We start from the raw sequence: 19,687 nt of genomic DNA, 5'->3' as shown, positions 1-19,687 counted from the left end.
ACTTGTTTACTGATGTCACATTAAAAAACTTCTGGCCGGGCGCGGTGGCTCAAGCCTGTAATCCCAGCACTTTGGGAGGCCGAGACGGGCGGATCACGAGGTCAGGAGATCGAGACCATCCTGGCTAACACGGTGAAACCCCGTCTCTACTAAAAAAATACAAGAAACTAGCCGGGCGAGGTGGCGGGCGCCTGTAGTCCCAGCTACTCTGGGAGGCTGAGGCAGGAGAATGGCGTAAACCCGGGAGGCGGAGCTTGCAGTGAGCTGAGATCCGGCCACTGCACTCCAGCCTGGGCCACAGAGCCAGACTCCGTCTCAAAAAAAAAAAAAAAAAAAAACTTCTATTTATGGCTTCCATTCAAAAGTCGAAATCTGGCTATAGCGAGCTCTGATTTCTCCATCGCAAAAATTGGCTGGTACATATATTCTCCAGTTAGCCAAGGTTCCTGCCTCACTTGTATATGTGACTGTTTCCTTCATGCAGTTCACATGCATTCTTGCCACTTGTAGGAATCTTAGTTTATGATTTCTGCTCAAACCTTTCCATTGCAATTTCATAGAAAGAAAGAAAGAAAAATGTTTTGTAGATGTTTTGTAGATGAGGAAATCAAGTGCTGAAAGCTGACTTGCCTTGTTCAAGGTTTCACAGCTGTTAATAACAGATTTAGGGTTTGAGACCAGAATGGTTGGCTATGAAGTCTCAAGTTCAGTGTCTTCGTCATGTTCAAAATCCCGAAAAATACAAAATAAACTGTAACTTTTCTTCTTTGTGTGAACATACAGATTATTATATGTATTTTAAAGCTACAGATAACTTCTAGTGTAGCAGATAAGGTGGTGGGAAATTTTGGAAAATATGTAGATAATTATAGGCAAAAGTTCAGCATAATGTCACAGTAAATTTTATCTAATAAGCTTCATGGAAGTACAAAATAAAAATCTAAATTAAGCCTGAAGTCGCAATAGTAACTCTGTCTTTCCTTTCCTTCCTCCTGCACCCCTTCTGCATGTAGATTATCCCATGTTTTCTCTTTAACAATAATGTATACATTTTTCTCTAGAACTCACTATGTTTGATCCATGTGCCAAAAGTTTCTGTGATAAAATTATATAAATAATTCTTAAAGATAAATAGAATACTTAACAGAGATATTAGCTACTGACAATTGATTTGATAAAATATAAGAACTATGTAAAATTTATAAGAAAAAATAATCAAAGGAAATTTGGATAAAGGAATGGGTAATGCACAGAAGAGAAAAATTCCAGTTGCAAAATCAACATATGAATAAGTGCTTAATCAGGACACACACACACACACACAGAGACATACACAAATTAGATAGGTAAACAAGGCTGTAAATATTGATTGGATTAATATACGGTGGTATGAATATTTTTATAATACTGGAAAGAGTGTAAACACTGAATACTGGTTCTGACATGTTGAGTAAAAATTTGTCACTATCTGATAAATGTAATATGTATATCCCTACTACTGAGAAAGTCTACTTTTGAGCACATATGTGTATACTTACTGCAGCATTGTTTTGCGATAAATAACTAAAAGTCAAAGTGAGAACAATATAAATATCATTGTATAGGGGAAAATTTAATGACATGTAGTATATTGGGAAAATAAATTTTTTAAAATGGTCCTGATTGCTGGCAGCTGGTTGCTGACAGCAAGGAGATGACAGGTCAGCAGTATTACCGACTGAACATAAAGAGCATTCACAGAATATGAGCAGTACTACAATAGACACTATGTAATCGCGATGAAACAAGAGGCAGATATGAAATCACCAGTGAAACAAGACAGAACAGACACCATGCAACAACCAAAACAAACAAACAAAAAAGAGAGACAGAAAAAGCAAGAAACACACACACATAAATGCAAAACAAGAACAGTGAACATCATGGTTTTTGATTAACTGGCTTATTGTTTCTTGGAAATAAATTGTATGAACTCTAGATAAATGAAATATAATGAAAACTCTAGCTGCATATTAATAATCCTTCCTCCTATATAAAAAGTAAAAGGTATCCAATCACTGGATTGTCACTATTTTTTTTTAATCACGCCCAATTGAAAACTAGCCATTACTTTTCTAAATCTTTCCCAAAGACCCTTGGCACAAGACAGGCTAAGGATCCCTCTAATTATGATTGTAGCTTTACATATTTACTTTAATCATGACACTTAATACACAATTTTTATTACATTGTTGTGTTTCTATGCCTACTTTTTCTCAAGAACTTGAGTCTCTGAGGAAACAGATCTTGTATTAGTTTGGCACCTTGTGCCCAGCACAAGAACTGAAATGTATATGCTCAAGAAACATTTTATCGGCTCAATGAACAAAAGAATGGATTCATTAATGCATTATTAACCAAATCAATACAAGAGAACAATCTGCATTTTATTCCATGCATACAATATTGCATATGAAGAAGATATTGTAGATGAGTTAAAGACTAAGTAAAAGTAATCTGGTTTTGTTTTGACATTTCCTTCTTTCATCTCCCATCTCACCTCTCTATAATCCCACAATAGGAAAGTTGTGGAGATGAAATATAAGAAGATGAGAGATATTGCAGTTTATCGATTTTTAACCATGCAGCCTCTATTTACAACTTCTGAAGCCCAATTTTGAAAGTTGTATGCACAGCAGTGTATTCATTATGAGGATTATGAAACCCTGTAGCTTGATGTGTTGAAATAGAAGAGGGTTTTAATTTTAGGAGAACTCTCTCTAGATTTTCATGTAAAATAAAAGTTCTTGCATCGACCGTGCACTAATGAAGATCAGAATGTTCTCTTAGTGTGATCAGAGCTACTCCCATGTTGATTACCTCTTAGTGAGTTGAGAGGAAATGGAAAAGCAAAAGCATTGATTTTGAAGAAATTTCTCATCTTGCAAACCACATATTACCCAAATAGATTTAGTCTTAATCTTTTAATAAACTGAAACAGTTAGTGATTTCTGCAAATGGTGTCTCAGCTTAATCTCACAGAAGACTCTACAGCTCTGCAGTGGATTAGAAAAGTCTCCCATCTTTCAATATTTGTCTTTGTTCCTTTCAGTAGCTGAATTTAATTCTTATTATCCTCAATGACAAGGCAATTTCACATGATGAAATTTCTCATGTGAAACCTACACCTTTCAAATAATAATTCGCAACTTCAAATTGGATGTGTGAGTGTGTGTGTGTGTGTGTGTGTGAGCACGCATGCATACACAGCTACCTGAAAGATGACAGTCTGATTTGTGAACATATAATTCATTTTATAGATTAAAATATCTTCAGATATAAGAAATGAAACACCATTGTTTGCAAGAAAAGAATAAACTGACATTATTCTCAGTTTCATAATAAAAGATGAAGTTTCAAAAGTAAAAACTAACTAACTAACTAAATAAATAAATAAATAAAAACTTCACATTCTAATCAAGGTGGGTGAGCCAGTAGTGTTAGGTGGGAATGAAAGGCTAATGCTTCTTTTTTTCTGATTCTTCTTGTACCTCACCAGTTCAGATGAGCATTATTTTTTGCTTAGATCACTATATATATAATCTTCCTAATTGATTTCCCTATGAAATCTCACCAATCTGTCTAATCATCACATCTTTTCTATTAAGTGGTCTTTCTAAAACCACATTTTAAAAAGGCTAAAACAAAGATGAAATTTTTCTGGCTATTATCTTAAATGTTAAAGCTCTTAACCATGTGCAGGCATTGTTATGAATATCACCCTCTATTTTGATTTTAACTGTCACAGCTTCTGCATAGATATGACTCTCCCCTTTAACAAAGGAGGAATCGGAGATTCACAAAATTTGAGAGTTTTAGAATACAGGCTAGAACAAGGTTTCTCAACAGCACATTATTGGCATTTTAGGTTGGACAGTTCTTTGTTTTGGATACTGTCCTGTGTACTACAGAATCCTTAGCAATTTCACTGACCTTCATCACTCTGCGCCAGTAACATGCCCTTACCCTTTGACATGAAAACCAAAAACGTATCCAGACATTGCAAAATATTCCCTTGCCAAATTCCAAAAATTTCCCCCAGTTGTGAACTACTGGGGGTTTAGACACACTGTTTCTTTTATAATAAATTAATTCACAGTTAATAACTTAATAGACACTCCCAAATAGTCATTAATTCATTCTTTGATTCAGGGTTGGGACATGTTTAAGAATTTGGACTCAGTGCTAGTCTGCCTTAGTTTGTACCCCAGCTCTGTCATCTACTGGTTTTATGATCTCTGTCAGTTCTCAACTCCTCTCTGCTTTAGGTAGCTCATCTGGATTTGGGAATGACAAACACACTTAACCCACAGGTGTGTTCTGAGTACAAAATTAGGTTTTCTACATAAAGATTTTAGAAATAGTGTTATTCTGGATTGGTATTCATGGTGATCAGGATAGAATATCTCAAAGTTTTCCATTAAACTGCTTTTTTATCCACTCTTACCCTGGGTTAACCATGTCAAAGAGCAGAGAACCGCCCAGTGAAGTAACCCCAAGGAGATGTCAGAAGATATCAGTAAGTGCCTTCTCTATCACCCTCACCAGAACTCCTGCCAAAAACATATCATCACTACAATGTCTGGTTACCATATAACCTGCCATAATTATTCCTTTCTCATGACACTCTTCAGCACACTCTTATTACTGGAAGGGTCACCAGAGTTGTTATATTTCTAGCAAATAGGAAACAGGGATCTGCTGTCATATCTTTTCTTGAGACTCTTGGATAATGTCTTATTCTGCATTGTGAACCATTTTCCACTTGCTTATTTTGTGTGAACACATGTGCTGATTCTTTCAGTTTGGGCAGACTTTTTAATCTTTCTAGAACTAATGATTTTCTCTTTACATCTTTATTAAACCCTTCTTACATATTTGGAGTGGCAGTGCACATTCATCTGTAGATTGAATACGGAAATGTCTTAACAGAAAAACAGAAGGCCCATATGTATTTATAGTTAAGGGCCATGGAAACCTTATATGATGTTTGTATTTAAACCTAAATGGAAGAGTCAGTATTAGCCAAAAACAAAGGAATGAGCCAGTGAGAGAATACCCTGGCAAGAGAAAGCCAACAAAATACTAATACATGAGTCCACAGGTAAAAAAGCATGCATACTGAAAACACTGAAGCAAAATCAATGTACATATATCTGTGAAATAAATGAATGCTTTGGCATTTTATATATTGGAAGATCCTAGTTGAAGACGTCTGATTTATGCACTGATTCACATGAAATAGTCCATTTCCACCTTTTTCACCTCCATTCTTTGTTCTTTCTATGATCAGCTGTATTTCATCTTTCAGAGGTCAGATCAAACTGACCTCCCCAGAAAGTTCTTCCCTTACTACTCTGCCCTGGTATAACAGTTTCTAGTAAGTGTTACGGAGAAATTATAAACTATAAATAAAATCTCCCAACAAGAATTCTTTGTTTGTCTGGGCCTGGTGGCTCAGACCGATAATCCCAGCCCTTTGGGAGGCCAAGGTGGGTGGATACTTGAGGTCAGGAGTACGAGACCAGCCTGGCTAACATAGTGAAACCCCATCTCTACTAAAAACACAAAAATTAGCCAGATGTGGTGGTACACACCTGTAGTCCCAGCTGCTTAGGAGGCTGAGTTACAAGAGTCCCTTGAACCAAGAAGTGAAGGTTGCAGTGAGCTGAGATTGTGCGACTGCATTCTAGCCTGGGTGACAGAGCAAGAGTCTGTCTCAAGAAAAATAATAATAATTATTTGCCTAACTTTTTATTGATTGTTTTCTAGCCAATACACGCAAATGTCCTGAGAGGAAGGGTCTTCTATGTTTTGTTATCTTTTGCATCTCCAGTGCTTAGAACACTGTCTGGCACACAGTTGGCACTCAAAAAGTATTTGTTGAATGAATGAATGGGTAAAAGTAGCCTTCTGCAATCCCACCCACCAGTTGCCTTCAAGCAACCTGAGGCTTTTCCGACAAATCAATATCCTGTGATGCTAAGGACATCACTATGTTCAGAAAGGAGGGAAAAAGAAAACTTCCTTTCAATAAACCTTTCCCCCACATGCCTTTATACTGGCTTAGTCAAGAATCTAGCTTTTCCATTCTTATCTAATGCCAAGAATAGGTGTGTACCAGGCCAAGATATTGTACATAGGCTTAATTTGGAGTTACCTTCCATTTCTGGGGGCTAAAACAGGAGAACTACGCAAATTCATTGACAGCAGGAGATGAGGCACAAATATATATTTTTAACAACAGAAATTGTTTATACACTAGATTTACATTAAAATGCACACAAGATTTTTCTAAAGCTCAGTTACCATTTTGGAGGTTCAGGGCTGTGTGCTTTAATTTTTTAAGTTAGCTAACATAAGCAAAATACATGTGGAGGGAAGCTCTGTTTTAAACATGGGTGGGAAGCAAAATTAAGTCCTGTACTATGAACCACATTTTAGCGATACTAATTTGCTCAGTTTCACGGGCCTCATTTTTTTTCTAATTGTCATTAGGAATATAAAATGAGTGCATGTGAAGTACATTTCTTCATGAGTTCAGATTTCTAGGCATCTCATATAGTAATATATACAAATTAAAATGTATTTCCAATTACAATAGTTTCAAAACTCTCTGAATACAGTACAATAATGGATTTTTTTTTCAAGTAAAAACCAGCTAAAGTCTAGTTTATATATTTGCATTTTCATTTCTGACCCCTTTCTGCAGATATGGGTCCACGAAGTCATGATTCTGTTGAATTCACTTTCTATTTCGCTTTCTAGAACAGTGTTTTGACCACGTCTGATTATATAGCTCAATTGGAGTGGAGGAAATTACCCGATAATTTAGAAAAGAATTCCCTTTCAAAGCCTGCAGGAATCTGCTCTTCAATTTAGAAAGAAATTTACAGAATCAGGTTGTTTGTGTGAGTTGTAAGTATTGTTTAGTGTTTTGACCCAGGGTTGCTTCATATGTCATTCAACCAAATATGATTTTATATCTGTCTCTTTTTCCTCCTCTCTGTGATATGAATTCAAATGAACTCAGAATATCTTCTCTGCCATCAAGTCTTGCACAGTCTTTCTCTCTATAGTGTTGTTACACATTTCCAGTAAATGTGTTCAAACCGTAACTATAATAAAAAAGATTCCCACTTATAACTTTGCTTAAAGTAAGAGACGAGAGCATTTTCTGTCTTCATAAGACTGCTTTTTAAGGTGTTTCCATTTTTAGAAAAAGAAAGAAAAAATCACAAATGCATATGTTAACAACCTGTGTTGATTGGAAATGCCCAAAGGTGTTTGTGAAATGGAGCCTTCGTGAGATCAGTCTTACTTCCTTTTATGTCTTAAACTTCATCTTCATTGCAAATTGCCTAGCCCTTGTGGAAGATTGCCGTTGGGCACACATACGAAGAGGTTAATTACTGCCTTATCTCCCACACATTTCTCTATTTCACAGCATCTAGGCTTTTTCTCTGTTACTCAGTGGGGATGCGTTACATTTTGTCCTTCAATTGCTGAAAAGGATTCTGGCTCTATACAGAACTTAGAATAGACCTTCCACACAACATCATCACACTTTCTGCTTTTGCCATGCTCCCAAGATCAAATGCTAGGCACTCTATGTTCACCAATAACTGCAATATGCATTCTGTCTAGTGAGATCAGGTTGGTACACAGGCAAAATAAAATATCAAAATGCAGTATCAGGAATGAACACTGGACACAGCAGACAGGGAACAGTGTGGAAAAGGAGATGACTGACTCTTCCTGAAAGGCTTAGGATACATGAGACCGGACTTTGAAAGGAGGCAAAGGGAGGAAGGACATTTTGCAAGGAGAGCATAAAATATGTAAAGCCATGATAACCTCGGAAATATAAGATTTACTTGGAAATATAAAAACATATATAATATTTTAGCATCTCAGGGTTTAGGTGGGGGAATGAGAGTATCAAATTTGAAAGCAAGGATCAAAACATAGGGATATGTCATAAAATTTTCAGATCTTATCAGTCCATATTCACAGAGTAGACCCAAACAAAATTCTAGTATCTATCTATTTCTGTAGTAGAAAGAACACAGGGCTTGAAATCGGAAGTCCTGTGTTCTCACCTGCCCACTGAGTTATTTTGGGCAAACTGTCTTCTCTTTGGCCTTAATTTTCTCAACTGAACAATCAGGACAACATAATCATTAATATTCTAAGTAATTTTGTAAATGGTATGCATGTTGAAAGAGTTTTGAAATTTGAAAAATTCCATTCAAATAAATGTCCTTTCGTATATTTATTCATCTACTTTTGAATATTTGATGGCTTACCATGTATAAGGCATGGAGCTACGCATGGCCAATTCATCAGTAAGCAAGACAAACAGATAAGACCCCTTGTTTTCTGAGGCTCAGGATCCTCTTTACTGTCACCTGTAATCTGAGACCTGTAAAAGACAGAGGGAGAAAGTGTTTCAGGCAGAAGATCAGAACATATAAAGACCCAAAAGCAGAAATGATATTGGTATAACACACAGACACACGTACGCATCTGCACAAACATGGACAGAAGATGAGAGGGGATGCAGTGCCCTTCAACTGTTGAGTCCCTTGGGAAAGGACTGGAGCAATGGAAATTTTGTAGCTAACTCTTATAATTGCAGCTATGGGACATATGAGCCATGAGGCCAGCAGTGTAGGTGCCATTGCTTTAACCTTTGACACCCTCTCACTAAAACAGAAGAAAAAAATTGTGTTGCTAGGATACCTCCGCATTCTAGATTCTGCAATGCCTTGAGCCTTTGACTCTTGACTTTTATGTCTTTTTTCATCTGTGAAGGTTCTCAGATGAAAGGAGGGTGTCAGGAAGCCATGCATTGGCATCTTGCTTTGCAAGATACAGATTGACTTCTCTTATTGCTTCTCCCACTTACGCGTTCTCCTTTCCTTTCTTCTACTTGGTTGCAGAAGTTCTTTACGCAAATGTCATATTGGGTGAACAATGGCAAATGTGTGCTAACTTAAGTGCCATTTCTGCCCCATTGTGGCAGCTGCCTAGAAAACTATGTGAAGAAATATTCTAAGCTAAGGTAAAGGGCACATCAGGCAGTGAGAGAGAAAACTAGTCATCTTTATTGAATTAGGTCAGTAACAAAGTGGCAAACTTGGGTTAGATCTTTCTAAAGGAAATCTGCTTTATTACTCTTTGTAAGATTAAAATCACAATCAGATTGCTATTTTATTGGACATATTTCATTTTCCGTATATTTTTTTAGGTGCCAGATAAAAGAAAACTTATTCTAGTTGCCTTAAATTACAAACATTACTGCCAAGAGTGTGGCCTAAAAGACTACAGGTATTAATATTGTTGCTTATGGTAGTTTTTTCCCTAAATAATAATTTCACATAGACCACCACTGATATTCTCAGCTTCTTGGACATTATGCAAATGACTTAACATTTCCTAGCCTGCATTCTTAGCTGTATTCTGGAGGTCATGATAGAGCTTACCTCCTACATTTGTGAAAATTCAATGAGAAAATTCCCTTAATGTACCTGCACTAAGACTAACACTTAAAAATTCCTTAATTTATTAATAAAATTTAAATATAGTGATGCTAATTGTGTCTCCTATGCTTGTGAAAATAGTTCTCCCCAATTTCAACCCCAAAAAGGAGGAACTAGCCAATTCCTAAATCTAATCTCATAAAATAGGGTCATCACGTATTTGAGACTTGTTTATTTACTCCAAAAACCCACTGAACTGCTCTACCCAGCTGTCATTAGAAGAAGTTAATTAACAAGACATGCATGATTTCTGCCACTCTCTGTCCCTGTTTTCTTTAATCCAAGTTCAGCTTCCATTACATTTCCTTCATATTTTGTATATGTGCTACTTTTTCTCAGCTGTAGTAGATGAAGCTAAGAGTTAAATCATTCAGAATTAATTTCAATAAGAAAAAATAAAATTAAATATAATTACAAGATAGCTTAACTTTGTGGAAATACAGGTAAATCTAATCTGAATTGAAAGAGTATTTACAAAATGGACAAATTATTCTAATGTATAAGTTACTAATTTATTATCTAGGTTTCAGTTGTCATATTTTCATGTTTTGACAATGTCTAGATCAGTGCTGTACAATACAAATAATAATCCAGGATACATATAAAATTTAACTATTTTAGTAACCTCAGTAAAAAAGTAAAAAGAAACATACGTAGTTGTAATAATGTATTCTGTTTAATGAAGTATATGGAACATATGATTCTTTTCAACATGTAGTCATTAGATAATGTATTCATGAAATATTTTAGGTTCTTTATATATTAGGCCTTGAATATGCAGTTCTGCATTTTACACTTTTAGCATATCTCAATTAAGATGCTACATCTTCATCAAAGGAACTTAATCTGTTCTTAGATTTTATAAGATTTGCAGCTGAAGAAGTAAATCCACATACCCTGGTGTTCCAAACATATTTTAAATTTTTCAATAGGTGAATGGAGTGCCCCCAAATAATTTTCTTTGGATATTCGCATTGACAAAACTAAATCATCATTTTAAGAAGAACTGATATGACTTTGAAGCAAAAACCAATTAATTTCAAAACTATATTATTTCTAGTTAAGTAAATTGACAAAATCTTGAATCAACTCATTATTTTAAACATCAAATTAAAAGAAGTGTTAAATAAATTGAAAAGCAATACTACACATATCAATATCTAAAAGTATTCATTTTCTCTTGTAGCTTTATAGTCAATTTACATGATGCCATTGTTCGAAAATACAGTCTTCTGTACTGATTCTCATTACACAATGTAGTAAATCATAGCCAATTATCTGTTTTATGGAGTTTCAAGTCTAACATAAATTCTCTTCCATAGCAAAGTCATGAATAAGTTTAATTTTTCCTTGGAGCTTCACATTTATCTCTTTAATATTCAGCTTAATGTCAATGAGAAAACATAAAATAGGCTGTTGTTTTTCATCTTTGATTATTGAAGATTTGGCAAACATTCTTCTATTTCAAGAAAATTTTGAATTAAAATTAACAGTACAGTAAATCTTTGTGAATCTCTTGACTTCTCAACCAATGAGCATAGCAAAGAACGTGAGACCATTTAATTATCTTTTTGTAAGCATTTCTGAAATATTTACATAAATATGTCAATGATATTTTTCAGAAGACTAAATTTACTTTTTTTTGTTTGGAGGCAAAGTCTCACTCCATCAACCAGGCTAGAGTGTAGTGGCGTAATCTGGGCTCACTGCAACCTCCCCCTCCCGGGTTCAAGCAATTCTCATGCCTCAGCCTCCCAAGTAGATGGAATTACAAGCATACACCACCAAGCCTGGCTAATTTTTGTATTTTTTGTAGAGACGGGGTTTCACCATGTTGGCCAGGCTGGTCTCGAACTCCTGGCCTCAAGTGATCCACCCACCTCGGCCTTCCAAAGTACTAGAAGTACAGGCATGAGCCACCATGCCCAGCCTCTAAATTTACTCTTGATGACACAAGGGGCATGTCAGTCTCTTGCTTTAAATTATAATAACTTGAATTTTTAACTTAGCATAGTTGGAGCATCATTCATCTTCATAGAAACCTTGGAAAATATGTAATTGAAATTCTTTTTCAGATGCAAACACTTCAAATGTGTGTGTGTCATGAGTTCAAATTTTTAGACCATGAATTGACATTCTTTTTGAATTTGGAAGTCTTTTGATTAAAATGCACTCAGATATTAATTAGGCAGTATCTCTTATAGCAAGACCAAATTAAACTAATTTTGAGTCAAGTGATAATTGATATTTTTAGAAATGTTTTGTTTTTTACGGGCAATTATTTGCTGGTTTAATCGAGGATTCATCATTTTAAGTGAAACTTTTAAATATTTTCATTGTAAGAAAATATCAAAATAATTATTGCTTTTGCCATCTGTCAATCAAAAAATGATTTTCTCCTTTTATGTACAAACCCAACCATTTTTATGTCTGGTCAGTATTACAAGGCTATATCATTTTACAAGTCATTATGATTTTTGTTATTGGACATTTATTTATGATTTTAAGCAAACAAATTTGTCATTTCTATTCTGACTCTTGAAACGCATTTTTAAATTTTATAGTTTATTCTCTTAATTGTTTAACATTACAAACAAATGGTGTTTTCACTCTGCCACAGTAAATTGTATTTGCTGTCCAATGTGAATTTTTGCATATACCTATTTCTTATTTCATTTTTTTCTTCAGTCTTCTACATATGTGATATGGTTTGGTTGTGTCCTCACCCAAATCTCATCTTGAATTGTAGCTCCCTTATCCCCACGTGTTGTGGGAAGGACCTAGTGGGAGGTAACTGAATCATGGGTGCAGGTTTTTCCCATGCTGTTCTTGTGAGAATGAGGAGGTCTCACGGGATCTGATGGTTTTGTAAAGGGCAGCTCCCCTGCACATGCTCTCTTGCCTGCCACAATGTAAGATGTGCCTTTACTCCTCTTTCGCCTTCTGCCGTGATGGTGAGGCCTCCCCAGCCATGTGGAACTGTGAGTCCGTTAAACCTCATAGCAGTATGAAAATGGACTAATACAACATATTACAGTTACTCTACTGCATTTCCCCTCAATTATGCATCATGGATATGCTTTTGCTTCAGTCTAAAAATGTGTTCATACTTTTATACTGGAGACATTTACTTTCTTTTAAAATAGTAAGTACCCCAATCTAATTACCAGTTACTATTGCATTGGTGCCACCATAACTCCTGTTTTCTTCATAAACTATTCAAATAAACATGTTACAACACATTAGAGAAATACCTACAAAGGTCATTTAAATTGAAGCAATCTACTAACATTGTCTGGATTAGTGATTTTTTTTTTTTTTTTTTTTTTTGAAATGGAGTCTCACTTGTTGCCCAGGCTGGAGTGCCGTGGCACAATCTCAGCTCACTGCAACCTTGGCCTCCCGAGTTCAAGCCATTCTCCTGCCTCAGCCTCCGAAGTAGCTGGGACTACAGGCACTTGCCACCACACCCAGCTAATTTTTTATTTTTTAGTATAGTCAGGGTTTCACCACGTTGGTCAGGCTGGTCTCAAACTCCTGACCTCGTGATCCACCCACCTCGGCCTGCCAAAGTACTGGGATTACAGGCGTGAGGCACCATGCCCAGCCAGTGATGTGTTTTACATAATATTTCAAGTAACACACATTTTTATCATGCATACCACATGGAACAATATCTTTTGTAGCATATATACATCAAATAAAGTCAAATGCAGACCTGAGGAAACAAGAAAGATATGTTCAATGGAAAAATAAATCATGCTGCTTCCTTTTTTAATGTAAATGTAAATTAATTGAAATGAAAGTAAAACAAGAAATGCAGTTCCTCAGGCACATAGCCATATTTCCTGTGCTTGACAGTCATATGTGGTTAGTGGCTACTTTCCTAGTTATGGCAGGTCAAGATCCTGTCATAGCTAGATAATAAGGACTTAACAGAGTGGCCATAGGTGATTAGTATGAAGTATATACTTTCAAATATTTGTAATTATCAAATATTTGCTTTAAACATGCTTTGCTGTGACAAGTAGTTGTAACCATTTTTTATTTTAATATTTTAATTTTTAAATAAATATATGATATACGTGTGCAGTTTTGTTGCATGCATTGATTGCATAGTGGAAGTCAGGGCCTTAGGGGTATCCATCACTCAAATAGTGTACATTGTATCTATTAAGTAATTTCTATTCATTGACCCCCCTTCCAAACCCCTCCCTTCTCAGTCTCCACTGTCGATGTCCATTCTCTGTGTCCGTGTACACATTATTTAGCTCTCACCGATATGTGTCAACATGAAGTATTTTGCTTTCTGCATCTGACTTGTTTCACTTATGATAATTGCCTCCAGTTCCACCCATGTTACTGCAAAATAAATGGCTTCATTTCTTTCATGACTGGATAGTGTTCTGTTGTGTATATATGCCGTATTTTCTGTATCCAGTCATCCTTTGATGGACACTTCAGTTGATTTCATGTTTTTGCTATTGAGAATATTCAGATTGTAACCACTTAGACTGAAATAAAATCTCCACTGTATCACGTTGGAAGAGAAACAAAGAAGCAAATGCATACCTTTAGTATTTTTAGTTGAATTTGCCAACCTGAGTCCTCTCAGAGTCATTGTCAATTAGGACAGGTGAAAGTTAGAAAAGAACATCCAAGAATGTGGAGGTAGCTGTGGGTGGAATCTCTTCAAGGTAACCTCTCCAGCTTAATTCAGATCTATGATTAAACGTCATCACCTTAGGAATATTCTCTCTAATTACTTCTGTCACCCATTTCCTTTACGTGGTTTAGTCTTCTTTGTATCAGCAGTGTAGAAGTTTTATATATATATATATATTATATATATATTTTATATTTATATATATTTTATATATATATTTTATATTTATATATATTTTTTATATATTTTTTTACATTTATATATATATTTTATATTTATATATATATTATATATATATATTTTACATTTATATATATATTTTATATTTATATATATATTATATATATTTATATATATTATATATATATTTTATATATATTTATATATATTATATATATATATATATATATAAAGTGATTTTTCTTACCTCCATTCCCATAAAAAATACCTCCATGAAAACCAAGAGCTGGGGCACTTGTCCCTTTTAAAATTTTCTTTCCAACTTTTATTTCAGGCTCAGGGGCACATGTGCAGGCTTGTTACGTGGGTAAATTGCGTGTTGTGGGGATTTGTTGTGCAGATTCTGCCATCCTGGTAATGAGCATGGTATCCAGTAGGTAGTTTTTTGATCCTTATCCTTCCTCCACCCTCCACCCTCAAGTAGGCCACAGCGTCTATGGTTTCTTTCTTAGTGTCCACTTGTACTCAATGTTTAGCTCTCATTTATAAATGAGAACATGAAGTATTTGATTTTCAGTTCCCACATTAGTTCCCTTAGGATAAATGACATCTAGCTTTATCCACATTGCGGCAAAGGACATGATTTCATTCTTTTTCTATGGCTCTGTAGTATTTCATGGTGATATATACCACATTTTCTTAATCCAGTTAACCATTGATGGGGCATCTAGTTAGATTCCACATCCTTGCTATTGTGAATAGTGCTATGATACACGTACACTTGTATGTGTCTTTATGGTAGAACAATTTATATTCCTTTGGGTATGTACCCATTAATGGGATTGTTGGGTCGAATGGTAGTTCTACTTTTTTTGAGAAATCTCCAAACTGCTTTCCACAGTGGCTGAACTAATTTGCATTCCCAACATCAGTGTGTAAGCATTCTCTTTTCTCTGCAACCTTACCAACATCTGTTTTTTTTTTTTTTTTTTGACCTTTTAATAATAGTCACTCTGACTGATGTGAAATGGTATCTCATTTGCAGTTTGATTTGCATTTTCTTAATGACTACTGACATTGAGCACTTTTCCATGTGCTTATTGGTCCCATGTGTGTCTTCTTTTGAGAAGTGATTGCCCATGTACTTTACCTATTTTAAATTGAGTTGTTTTTGCTTGTTGATTTATTTAAGTTCCTTATCGATTCTGTATACTAGACCTTTGTTGAACATTTGAAAATATTTTTTTCCCATTCTATAGGTTGTCTGCTCTGTTAATAGTTTCCTTGGCTGTGCAGTAGGTCTTTAGTTTAATTAGTCTCATTTATCTATTTTTGTTGTTTTGCAATTGCTTTTGGAATTTTCATCGTGAAATCTTTACCAGGGCCTATCTCCAGAATAATTGCTAGTTTTGTTTTGTTTTGTTTTTTCCCTGGAGTTTTTACAGTTTTGGGTTTTATGTTTAAGTCTTTAATTCATCATAGGTTGATTTTTGTATGTGGTGAAAGGAAGGGGTCCGTTACAATCCTCTGCATATGGTTAGCGAGTTATCCCAGCATCATTTATTGAATAGGGAATCCTTTTCTTATTGCTTTCTTTTATCAGCTTTGTCAAAGATCAGATGGTTGTAGATTTGTGGGGCTTTATTTCTGGATTCTGTAACATGTTCCATTGGTCTATGGTTCTGTTTTTGTACCAGTACCATACTGTTTTGGTAACTATAGCTTTGTAGTATGGTTTGAAGTCAGGTAGTGTGATGCCTCCAGCTTTGGTCTTTTTGCTCAGAATTGCTTTGGCTATTTGGACTCTTTTTTGGTTCCATATGAATTTTATAATAGTTTTTCTCTAGTTCTGTGAAAAATGACATTGGTAATTTGACAGGAATAGCATTAAATCTGTACATTGCTTTGGGATGTATGGCCATTTTAAATTCCTATTCATGAGTATGGAATGTTTTCCCTTTTTTGTTGTCTTTTATTTGTTTCAGTAGTGTTTTGCAAATCTCATTGAAGATATATTTCACTTCCCGGTTTAGCTGCATTTCTAGGCATTTTATTCTTTCTGTGGACATTGTAAATTGGATTGCATTCTTGATTTGGCTTTCAGATTGAACATTATTGGTGTATAGAAATGCTACCAATTTTCCTACATTGATTTTATATCCTAAAACCTTTCTGAAATTGTGTATCAGATCTATATGTCTTTGGGCAGAGACTATGGGGTTTTCTAGGCATAGAACCATACCATGTGTGAAGAAGATAGATTGACTGCTTCTCTTCCTACTTGGATGCCTCTTATTTATTTCTCCTGCCTGATTGCTTTGGCTAGGACTTGAAGTACTATGTTGAATAGTAGTGGTGAGAGTGGGAATCCTTCTCTTGTTCTTGTTCTCGTTCTCAAGGGGAATGCTTCCAGCTTTTGCCCATTCAGTATGATGTTGGTTGTGGGTTTGTCATAGATGGCTGTTAATATTTTGAGGTATGTTCCTTCAATGTCTAGTTTGTTGGGGATTTTGAACAAGAAGGGATGTTGAATTTTTTCAAAAGTGTTGTCTGCATCTGCTGAGATGATCATGTGGCTTTTGTCTTTAGTTCTGTTTAGGTGATGAATCACATTTATTGATTTGTGTACGTAAAACCTTGTATCCCAGGAATAAAGCCTATTTAACTGTGGTGAATTTGTTTTTTGATGTAGTGCTGGATTTGGTTTGCTCGTATTTTGTTGAGAATTTTTACATCTATGTTCATTACAGATTACTGGCCTGCTTTTTTGTTCATTGTGTCTCTGCCAGGATTTGGTATGAGAATGATGCTGGCCTCATAGAATGGGTAAGGGAGGAGTCCCTCCTCCTAAAATTTTTGGAATACTTTCAGTGAGATTGGTATCAGCTATTCATTATACATTGAGTAGAATTTGGCTGTGAATCCATCTGGATCAGTGCTCTTTCTGCTTAGTTGGCTTTTTATTAATTATTCAATTTTGAAATTCCTTATCAGTCTGTTCAGGGTTTTAATTTCTTCCTGGTTTAATCTAGAGAAGTTGTATATTTCCAGGAATTTATTCATTTCTTCCTGTTTTCTGGTTTGTATGGATAGAAGTGTTTGTAATAGTCTCTGAGAGTTCTTTTTGTATTTCTGTGGGGTCAGTAGTAATGTCCTCTTTTTCATTTCTAATACTGTGTATTTGAATCTATTTTTTTCCTTAATTAGTCTAGCTAGCACTCTATTAATCTTATTTATTCTTTCAAGTAGAAAACTTTTAGTTTTGGTGATCTTTTGAATGGGTTTTTTTGTGTCTCAATTTTATTGAGTTCAGCTCTGACTTTGGTTATTTCTTTTCTTCTGCTACCTTTGAGATTGGTTTGCTCTGGTTTTTGAGCTCCTCTAGGTATAGTGTTCTGTTGTTAATTTGAGATATTTCTAACTTTGTGATATAGCCATTTAGCATTATAAACTTTCCACTGCTTTAGCTAGGTCCCAGAGATTCTCATATGTTTTATCTTTGTTTACTTCATTTCAAAGAAATTCTTGATTTCTGCCTTAATTTCATTTTTTTACCCAAAGTCATACAGGAGTAGGTGGTTTAATTTCCATTTAATTGTGAAATTTTGAGCAATCTTTTTGGTATTAATTGCCATTTCTATTGTGCTATTTTCATTTATTTTTGTTATTTTATCTGAGCATGTGATCAGTGTGCTTTACGTTTTCTTGTATTTGTTGAGAATCGCTTTATGGCTAAGTGTGTGGTTGATTTTAGAGTATGTGGCGTTGATTTTAGAGTTGATTTTAGTGTGATTTGCTATGTGCAAACAAGAAGAATATGTGTTCATTGATGTTGGGTGCAGTATTCCGTAGATGTCTTTTAGGCACATTTAGTAAAATGTCAAGTTTATGTCCCAAATATTTTTGGAAGTTTTTTGCCTCAATGATTTGTCTAACACTGTTAACAAGATGTTGAAGTCTCCCACTATTATTGTGTGGTTATCTAAGTCTCTTCATAGGTATTAAAAGCTTACTTTATAAATCTGTGTGCTCCTATGTTGGGTCCATATATGTTTAAGATAGTTAAGTCTTCTTATTGTATTGAACACATTAATATTATTTAATACCCTTCTTTGTTCTTTGGATGATTGTTTATTTAAAGTCTGTTTTGTCTGAAATTAGAATAGCCACTCCTGCTCTATTTTGTTTTTTGTTTCCTTGATAGATTTTTCCCTATACCTTTACTTTGAGCTTCTGTGTGTTGTTAGCTGGTTGTTAGGTAGACTTTACTGAATAGTGGCTTTATGGTGTCAATGACCTCTGTACTTAAGTGTATTTTTTTTGGTAGCCAGAAACGGTCTTTCATTTCCATGTTTAGCACTCCCTTAAAGACCTCTTATTTGGCAGGTCCATTGGTAATACATTTGTTAAGCATTTGCTTATCTGAAAATAATTTTATTTCTCCTTTTCTTATTAAGCATAGTTTGGCTGGATATTACATTTTTGGTTGGACTTTCTACACAAGAATGATGATGATAGACTCCTAATCTCTCCTGTCTTGTAGGGTTTCTGTTGAAAGTTTCACTCTTAGCCTGATGGAGTTCCCTTTGTAGGTGACCTGCCTCTTCTCTCTATCTGCCTTTAATATTTTTTGTTTCACATTCACTTAGAGAATCTGATGACTAAGTGTCTTGGGATGGTCATCTTGTATAGTATCACTGAGTGGTTCTCTGAATTTCCTGCATTTGAATGTCAACCTCTCTTGCTAGATTGGAAAATTTTTTGTGGATAATATTCTCAAATATGTTTTCGAAATTGCTTGCTCTCTCTTGCTTTGTACTAGGGATCTCAATGAATCATAGGTTTGGTCTTTTTATGTAATCCCATATATCCGTGGATGTCTATTAATTCTTTTTTATTTTTTTTTCCATTATTTTTGTGTGACTGTGTCAGTTCAAAGAACCAGCCTTCAAGCTCTGAGATTCTTTCCTCAACTTGTTCTATTAATACTTATGATCGTATTATAAAGTGTAGTGAGCTTTATTTTTTAGCTCTGTCGGATCAATTTGTTTCTTAAAATGTCTACTCTTTCAGCTCTTGTATCATTTTACTGGATTCCTAAGATTCCTTGGATTGAGTTTCAACTTTCTCCTGAATCCTGATGGTATTCATCATCATCCAGATTCTGAATTCTCTGTGTGCCATTTCAGCCATTCCAGCCTAGGTAAGAATCATTGCTGGGGAACTAGTGCAGTTGTTTGGAGATAAGAAGACACTG

This window comes from Piliocolobus tephrosceles, chromosome 17, assembly GCF_002776525.5.
Source record: "Piliocolobus tephrosceles isolate RC106 chromosome 17, ASM277652v3, whole genome shotgun sequence".
Lineage (NCBI taxonomy): Eukaryota > Metazoa > Chordata > Mammalia > Primates > Cercopithecidae > Piliocolobus > Piliocolobus tephrosceles.
The sequence above is the reverse complement of the archived record's forward strand: the minus strand, read 5'-3'. Positions refer to the sequence as shown.